Here is an 8,146-nt window from a genome sequence, read left to right on the forward strand (position 1 = left end):
CCTTAATGCCAATAGGTACTATGTATCCAGCACTTAATGTGTTGGCACTATGAGTCCCCTACACCTTGTAGCTCTCAACTTTATGCAACCCAATAATATTTTTAATGCCATTTTTACTTTATTTTTTTTTGAGATTTTATTTGTTTATTTGAGAGAGAGAGCAAGAGAGCGAGCAAGAGAGCACAAGCAGGGGGAGGGGCAGAGAGAGAGGGAGAAGCAGGCTCTCTGCTGAGCAGGGAGCCCAATGATGATGTGGGGCTCGATCCCAGGACCACGACCTGAGCTGAAGGCAGACGCTTAACCGACTGAGCCACCCAGGCGCCCTTTCAATGCCACTTTTAGCATTCATAGATAATATAACCAACCCGCATCACAGTTTCATAATATTAAACCAAAAAAAAAAAAAAAGCCACAATTAACTTAAAGGAGGAAATAAAAGGTATTTAAAATACAAGAATATATATTCTGTGCTTGCTTGGGCAGCACATATACTAAAACTGGAACGACATAGAGAAGATTAGCATGGCCCCTGTGCAGGACAACATGCAGATCTGTGAGGCGTTCAGGACGGAAACGCTTGCATAGAAGACGACTGGCAGGTATAAGGAAGTAGTCCTTCCCTGTGAAAGGGCAACAACTATGAACACATCCTGATACAGATATATTACATTATTGGCTCCAATAATAGCAGCACTGTTGCCAATCAATTACGATTTCTGCAGCGGCGACCTCTCCTGCTGAAGTTCCAAATAAAACAGAGTCCAGTCTCCCTTGATTAACATGGTGCCCTGCCGTCTTTTGTTTGCCCCTCCAGATCCATTCTCCCCCACTTCTCTTCCCTGCTCTTGGCCCTGGGAGCCACACGCATGCCCTCTGATTTCCTGCTGGGTTTGGCCAATGAAAGTCCTGACAGGAGATGGGGTGAGGGAGGGAAGGGAGATTGGGGTTTTTATCTTTCTGCCTATCTTCCTGTCTATATCCCTCATCCTAAGGCTGCTGCTATTCTCAAGATGGCTATTGTGGGTTGAATGAAAGCCCCCCAAAGCTGTGTCTGTGGAGCGACCTGGTACGGTGGAGGCGGGCACAGGCAGGGAAAGAATTCACCCCAGGCCAAACAAAGGAGATAGAAGTTTATTGACTACTCTGCAAGGGCAGCAGAGGAGAGGCTGTCTGCCAGGAGGCAGTGGTGGGGGGCTGTCGTTAAGGGGGGTAAGGTGAGGAGGTATGGGGTATATGGAATTTTCCTTTTTTGGTACCTGTGCCCAGTTGTAAGCAGGCCATTGATCAGCTAGGGCTTGTGGATATTTTGAAGTGGGTCGCCTGCTGGGCCTGTTTGCATTCAGCCCAGGGGTCACTGTGGGCCCTTTTACCTTACTTAGGTTTCCATTGCTCAAGCGTGTTGCCTAAAATCAACCTCTACAAATGTCCATATTCTAACTTCTGGAACCTGGGAGGTAGCCTTATTTGGAGAGAGGATCTTTGCTGATGTAATTAAGGCTCTCGAGATGTGATCACCCTAAATTCAATAACAAGAGTCTTTAGAAGAGACAGAAGAGAAGACACAAAAGAGGAGATGGCCATGTAAAGACAGAAGCAGAGGGGCACCTGGGTGGCTCAACTGGTGAAGCATCTGCCTTCGGCTCAAGTCATGATCCCAGGGTCCTGGGATATTTGCCCCGTTTGGGGCAGGAAGGGGGGGTCCCTGCTCCCTGGTCCCTGATCAGCGGGGAGCCTGCTTCTCCCTCTCCCTCTGCCACTCCCCCACTCGTGCTCTCTCTCTCTGTCAGGTAAATAAATAAAATCTTAAAAAAAAAAAAAAAAGGCAGAGGCAGAGACTGGAGTGATGCCACTGACCAAGGAAGGCTGGGAGCCGCCCACAGCTGGAAGAGGCCAGGAAGGATTCTCCCCTAGGGCCTTTGGAGGCACTGTGACCCTGCCGCTGCCTTGATTTGGGACTTCTGGCCTTGAGAATTGTGAGAATAGATTTCTGTTGTTTTAAGCCACCAAGGTTGTGGTGATTAGTCGCGGCAGCCCGGGGGATCTAATACTCTCAGCCACACTTCTCCCCTCTCAGGTTCTGGTGATCTCGCCTCTGCTCACACCTCGGATATAGTGGTGGTGACAGCTGGTGTCTGCCCTATCCTGTCTGGCTTCCCCACACCTGTCCACACCTTTGTAATTAGTCATTTTGCAAATCAACCCCTCCCTGAATTATTTTACATTGAATGGGCTGATTTCCTGTCAGGGCCCTGACAGTTACACCGGGCAAATACACTCCAGGAACATTCAATAGATACTAAAACCATGCCAAAATATGTCGTGATTCTTTGTAAAACAGAGTTTAGTGTCTAGGCTCACGTAATTCTAACGTCAGATAGGTGAATGTCCCGTGGACCTTATGAAAGCTGTGGGGGAGGGGCAACAGCTTGTCATTGTGTAGGAGTGTCCTAAGCATCACAGGACACCTAGCATCTCTAGTTAAAGGGGTTCCACAAACATGACCTTACAATTTCTGTGACATCATTCTGTTGAGAACCACTGATTATGTAATATCTTATTTAAACCCTACAATGGCACGTTGGGTACTTTCTCCATTTTACACATGTGGAAATAGGCTCAAAGGAACAAACCTGCTTGGGTCTGTCGCGGGGGTGGGATCTGGGGTTCAGACTGAGATATGACTGGATTTAAGGCCTGAGTTCCTATCACAAAGCTGTACTGCCCCTTTGTAGTTTGGGTCTTTGTCAGGGTCAAAGGGCAGAGACAGTGCTGGAGGAGATCAAGTCTAATTCAACATAGGGGCACTTGGGCGGTGCAGTCAGTTAAGCATCTGGCTCTTAGTTTCAGCTCAGGCCCTGAGATCGAGTCCCAAGTGGAGTCTGCTTAAGACTGTCTCTCCCTCTGCCTCTGCCCCTCCCTCCCATACGTGCTCTCCCTTTCTCAAATAAATGAGTAAATCTTAAAATAAAAAAAAGTCTAACTCATCACAGAGAAGAGGAGCTCCATCAAAGATGGGAATGGGATGCTATATATAATAATATATAACTTTAAAATCTCAGTGGCTTCACACAGTAAAGATTTACTTCTTGTTCCAGTAAAGTTCAATGTGGATCTTGGTGACTCCTGGGCAGCTCTCCTCCAAGCAGTGAAATCAGAGATTTGGTCTTCCTCCATTAGAAGGCTTTGCCATCTCAGAACCTTTTGTTTCCAGACTCACACAGATGGAGGAGAGAGGGTGTGGAAGATAATCTGGGATATTTTATGGGCAAATGTGGAAGTGGTAGGCTTTTCTTCTACTTTCTTCCTATTGGCTGAACTCAGTCATATGGTCCATACTTAGATGCAAGCGGGCCTGGGAAATGTAGCCTATATCTAGTGAACACAGCATTGATTCTGCAGAAGAGTTGTCAAGCTCTCCCAGTCCCTCTATCAAAAGCATAAGGAAGAGAGACTTAAGTTCAAGTGTTGTCTTGACACTAAATGACCACCCTCATATCCTGTCCCTTTTTTGGGCCTCAGTTTCCTCATTCATCAGATGGATTTGGAAGCTCATCCCTCATAGCTACATGATGGCCAGATGTAAGAGGAGAAGTAGAGTGCTGGTTGGAAGAAATCCTGGAGAGAGCTGCACCCACCTGAGGTCTGACTATGCCCAACAGTTCTCCCAACTTAATTTTCCATCTTCTGCAGCCAGGACAGCTCAGCAGATTCTCCTGGTTGTTGAGAAGGTCCTCCCTGTGAAGCTCAAGTGCCTGTGGTATCTTTGAACACTGGTATTGTTGAGGAAGAAGGATTTTCAGGGAATGAAAGAAGAGTTGGAAACTAGATATGCGAATCTACCAGAGAACTCTGGCAATGGCCCTGAAGATCCAGTGGAGGCCCCAGAGATACAGGCATTAATCCAAGGAGATGCTGGACTTGTGGCGGAGGAGCTGGGATTGTGTGTGTTGGGGAGCTGATGCTCACTCCAGTGGACATCCACTGTTTCGTCTGCTCCAGACCACTCTTCCAGGAATCAACTCTCCCATCCCCAAACTACAAGGTTGCAGTGGGAACTGCTATGTTTCTACAATATGACCCTGGTCCCTGGTCCCTTGACTGGTCCAGGTCAGGCACTTGACCCATACTGGAACAATAATTTTTCTGCTTGGAATTTTGAAGAGATAGAGATGAGAGAGGAAGAGCTATCTTAACTTCTCTCCAGCTGATTGGTCCAATAACAGATAACTCTGAGGTTTTCTTGACAGCTGTATTTTCCTCACTGTGTAGAAGTAACAAGCAGGAGAAACCGGTCTGATGAGAGAACAAAAGATGAGGAGACTCCCAGGGGCATCTGAGTTTCTGGTTCTGCTCCATTCCTGAGGCCAGGCTGTAATCTAGTCCCTTGTCTATGTGACATGCCTCCGTATCATTATAATTAACTGTCTCCTTGATAGTGCAGGTGGATGTTTGTTATTTACAATCCAAAAAAGCTAAGGAATAATATGAACTTTCTTATCAGATACGTTTATTGATTCAAGTGCATTCTCTGGTGCAACTACTATGTTCAGGTACCACGCAAGGTGCTGGAAATCCAGTGATGAATAGGATAGCCATAGTATCTACCTTAAGGGACCTTATACTTGAGGGGGGGATAAAAGGCCAGGGCAGGGTAAACCTGGAACAAGTACTATGCAGGTAAAATCCAGGTTTATGAGAACATATAACAAGATTTTGAGAACATACAAGCAGAAAACTGAAGGAATGAGCAGGAATGGAGTGGAAGGAGTTGGGAATTAGGATGTAAAGAAGGGAGAACATCCCAGTCCAGAAGAAGAGGATGAATGATAACTCTATCATGAGGTCAGCATTCTCTGGAGACACAGCAACACTTCAGTTAAAGGTCCTGGTTTCTCACCTACCCCTACTTTGGGCCCCCAGCTAATACACTGGTAAGAAGACTCTTTCCTTTTGCCTGAAAGCAGCCCAGCAGGGACCACCCCCTCTTGTCCAGACCCTTCCATTCCTTGTTGAGATATTGCAAGGGGAGAAATACAAAACACTCTCTTTCCTTCATTCCCCTTTTGGTAGAGAATTGCTAGATTTCACCCTAATAGCTATTATCCTCACCTTCCTTACTCTTATGTTGAGGGCAGCAATGTGGCTGGCTAATAAAATCACATTTCCCAACTTTCCTTGCAGAGGGCGATGGCTAATGAGAAGTCAGTGGAAGTGATTGGGTAGGGCTTTTAGAAAGCTGTTTAAAGGGGTTCACTAGCTAGCAAGCACCCCTTTGTCCTTTCCCCCTGTTCTTGCTTATTTGTCCCTGGGACATGAACTTGAGGGGTAGAGCTCCAGCAGTCATTTTCATCTGTGGGTTGAAGTCATGTGCTAAGGATGGCAGAGCAGAAGATAGGATTCCAGCTTCTGAGACTTGTAGAGTCCCCATACCAGCCTGGCCCGCCTAAAGACGGTTTATCATGTGAGAGGAAAATAAGCCTCTATTTTATTTAGGCCACTGTTGTTTTGGATCTCTCTTACTAAGGGCTGAACAAAAGTCCTCATTGGTGTAACCCTAAAAGCCCTCTCATAACTCAGTTTCTCTTCACTAAATAGTTCCCAAGTCATTCATTCAATCATTTATTCATTCACTCACTCAAACACTCTCTGATTGAGGATAACTATCCCACATTCTGAAATCAGATGAGATTATGTGGGTATAAAATTGTGTGTTGTAAATAGCAAAGCATTAAGCACATATTAAATTGTTTTACTAATATTTTATTACTGTTATGATTTGTTGTTATTCAAGTGTCCAATTAAGAAGTTTTAGTATATAAGGGCGCCTGGGTGGCTCAGATGGTTAAGCGTCCGCCTTCGGCTCAGGTCATGATCCCAGGGTCCTAGGATGGAGCCCCACATCCGGCTCCTGGCTCAGCGGGGAGCCTGCTTCTCCCTCTCCCTCTCCCCCTGCTCATGCTATCTCTCTCTCTGTATCTCTGTGTTTTGAATGAATAAATAAAATCTTTAAAAAAAAAAAAGTTTTAGTATGTAATATGAAATTTGCTGGAGGGAAACTCCTGTTAAGTGGTGTTGAAATCCGGTGCTATTTGGTATTGTGAAGAAAGGATATGGGGCGCCTGGATGGCTCAGTTGGTTAGGCATCTGACTTCGGCTCAGGTCATGATCTTGGGGTCCTGGGATCGAGCCCCACATCAGGCTCCCTGCTCAGCTGGGAGTCTGCTTCTCCCTCTCCCTGTGCCCCTCCCCCTGTTCGTGCTCTCTCTCTCAAATGAATAAATAAAATCTTAAAATAAAAAAAAAAAGCAGCAAAGGATGACCCAGTGCAAGTGCTTTTCAAACTGTTATATGCACAGAGAAGAACTTAGGTATCTTATTCAAAGGCAGATTCTGACTCAAGAGGGTCTGGGGTAGGCCTGAGATTCTGCATTTCTAACAAGCTCTTAGGTGAGGCTTCTTGTCCTGGACCTTTGAATAATAGGGACCTAGGAGATATTTCCAGGTACTGGGGAAAGAATTGAGGAAAGAGGAGAAAGGTAAACTGAAACCAGAGAGAAAAGGATTTCTGAAAATGGTAAACAAGTTATGTAGAGGCTCCATCTTCAAGCAGGTTAGTAACAATTTTAAAAAGCCAGGAACTATGCATACATTATTTCATTTAATTCTTACAACCTTATATAAGGGGAATTCTAATCCTTATTTTACAGTTGAGAAAATAAGGGGAAGCTCAGAAAAGTTAAGGGAAAGTCACACAGCAGGTAAGTAGCAGGGATTGGATTGGGACCCAGGCTTTTCAGAGGCCAGAGCCCGTATTTCTTTCTAAGCACCTTGCTAAAATTCTGGGGAAGCAAATTCCTTTTGTTGAGCTCTTCCTTCTCACCCAGGAAATGCTGGTCAGGGGAGGAGGAAGAGGCTGCCCTAAGGAACCAGCCCCACCTGTTTGGCTCAGTTCTTTTGTAACGTCAAGGCTTTCAGTGGCCGCTAAGCTTTATTTTCAAACACTGGGGCCCCAAGGGGTGGGAAGTGGGAGGGGTACAGGTGGGATGTTTACAAGTTTTGTTGGACAATTTCCACTTTGTAAGCCTAGTCTCCTTTCTGGAGGTAGCCACAGTCCAGAGCAGCAGGAATATGTCTTGGGAAGTGGGAGCCACAGAGTGAGAGCTGCCCTGGCTCTGACCTGGGACCCTTGCTTTCTCCCTGGATGCCTGAGGCCTTCAAGGGGCTACTAAAACACAAGTTTGGCTCAGCAATTGGCTGTCAAGTGCAAGGCCCCAGTGAAGACCCTCATTTCCTCCCCCAAGATAGGAGATAAATGAGCACTTTGGGTCTCCATAAAAGGTAGGCCACTTGGAGCAGAGCCTCTTTGATAGGCCCCATCTGCCAGTGCTGTTCCCTGGAGCTCTAGTATAAATCTGAGCCATTTCTGTCTCCAGTTTCCAACATGTGATTAGATTTTGTCTAATTTCCCCACCATAGGAAGCTGGGGAGGGTGCTTGCACAGTAAATCTTTGATTGGGAAGGTGGTTCTATCATTTGAAAGGATGATGTAAAGGAGAGAGAGGACTAAGTGACTCGTGTATTCAGGGGGTGATGCAGAGGAACAGCTCAGGGTACCGGAACAGGATAAGCCTGGGATCCCAGAGCACGGTTGATGAGGTACTGGGGGAGAAAATCATGGAGGCACAGCAGGAATGCCAGTCTGATTGCAGAAAAGCATGGAAGAGCTTCCCGGTAAGAAGAGAAACCAGGACACATGATGTGGTCCCCTTTCCTCTCCAGAGGACAAGCTGTGTTCGCTTTGATGTTAGCTCCACAGGTATGCTGAGGCTATTGGACGCACTGGCGTCAGGTCTGGGATCCCGCTAGAGCAGCAACACCAGAGGTGGGAAGAGATGGGGCAGAGGAGACAGCCTTCTCATTGAAGGTTGCCCAGAGGCATCCTAGTGTGGAGTGTCTGAAGAGGAAGGACTTAATAGCATCTACTCTGGCTGAGCCCAATTCATCTTCTAGCCTTCATTCCCTCAGGAATGTTTTCTATTCCCAGGATCCCACTTTCCCCTCCTTTCTGAGATGGGACCAGCATTTCCAAGGCAGTGAAAAAAAAAAATAGGCTACCAGATGGGCTGCAACATGGAATAGTGTTGGA

General features: G+C 46.3%; 1 non-coding gene across 1 annotated transcript; it reads left to right on the forward strand.

The window, feature by feature from the left end:
• The first annotated feature begins 467 nt into the window (after positions 1-467).
• LOC118018289 lies at positions 468-573 on the forward strand. The gene has a single exon (XR_004681366.1). It is a non-coding gene; the product is annotated as a U6 spliceosomal RNA (small nuclear RNA).
• Positions 574-8,146: the final 7,573 nt, after the last annotated feature.

The sequence above is a fragment of the Mirounga leonina genome, unplaced genomic scaffold (genome assembly GCF_011800145.1).
Source record: "Mirounga leonina isolate KUSES-001 unplaced genomic scaffold, KU_Mleo_1.0 Mir_170, whole genome shotgun sequence".
Taxonomy (NCBI): domain Eukaryota; kingdom Metazoa; phylum Chordata; class Mammalia; order Carnivora; family Phocidae; genus Mirounga; species Mirounga leonina.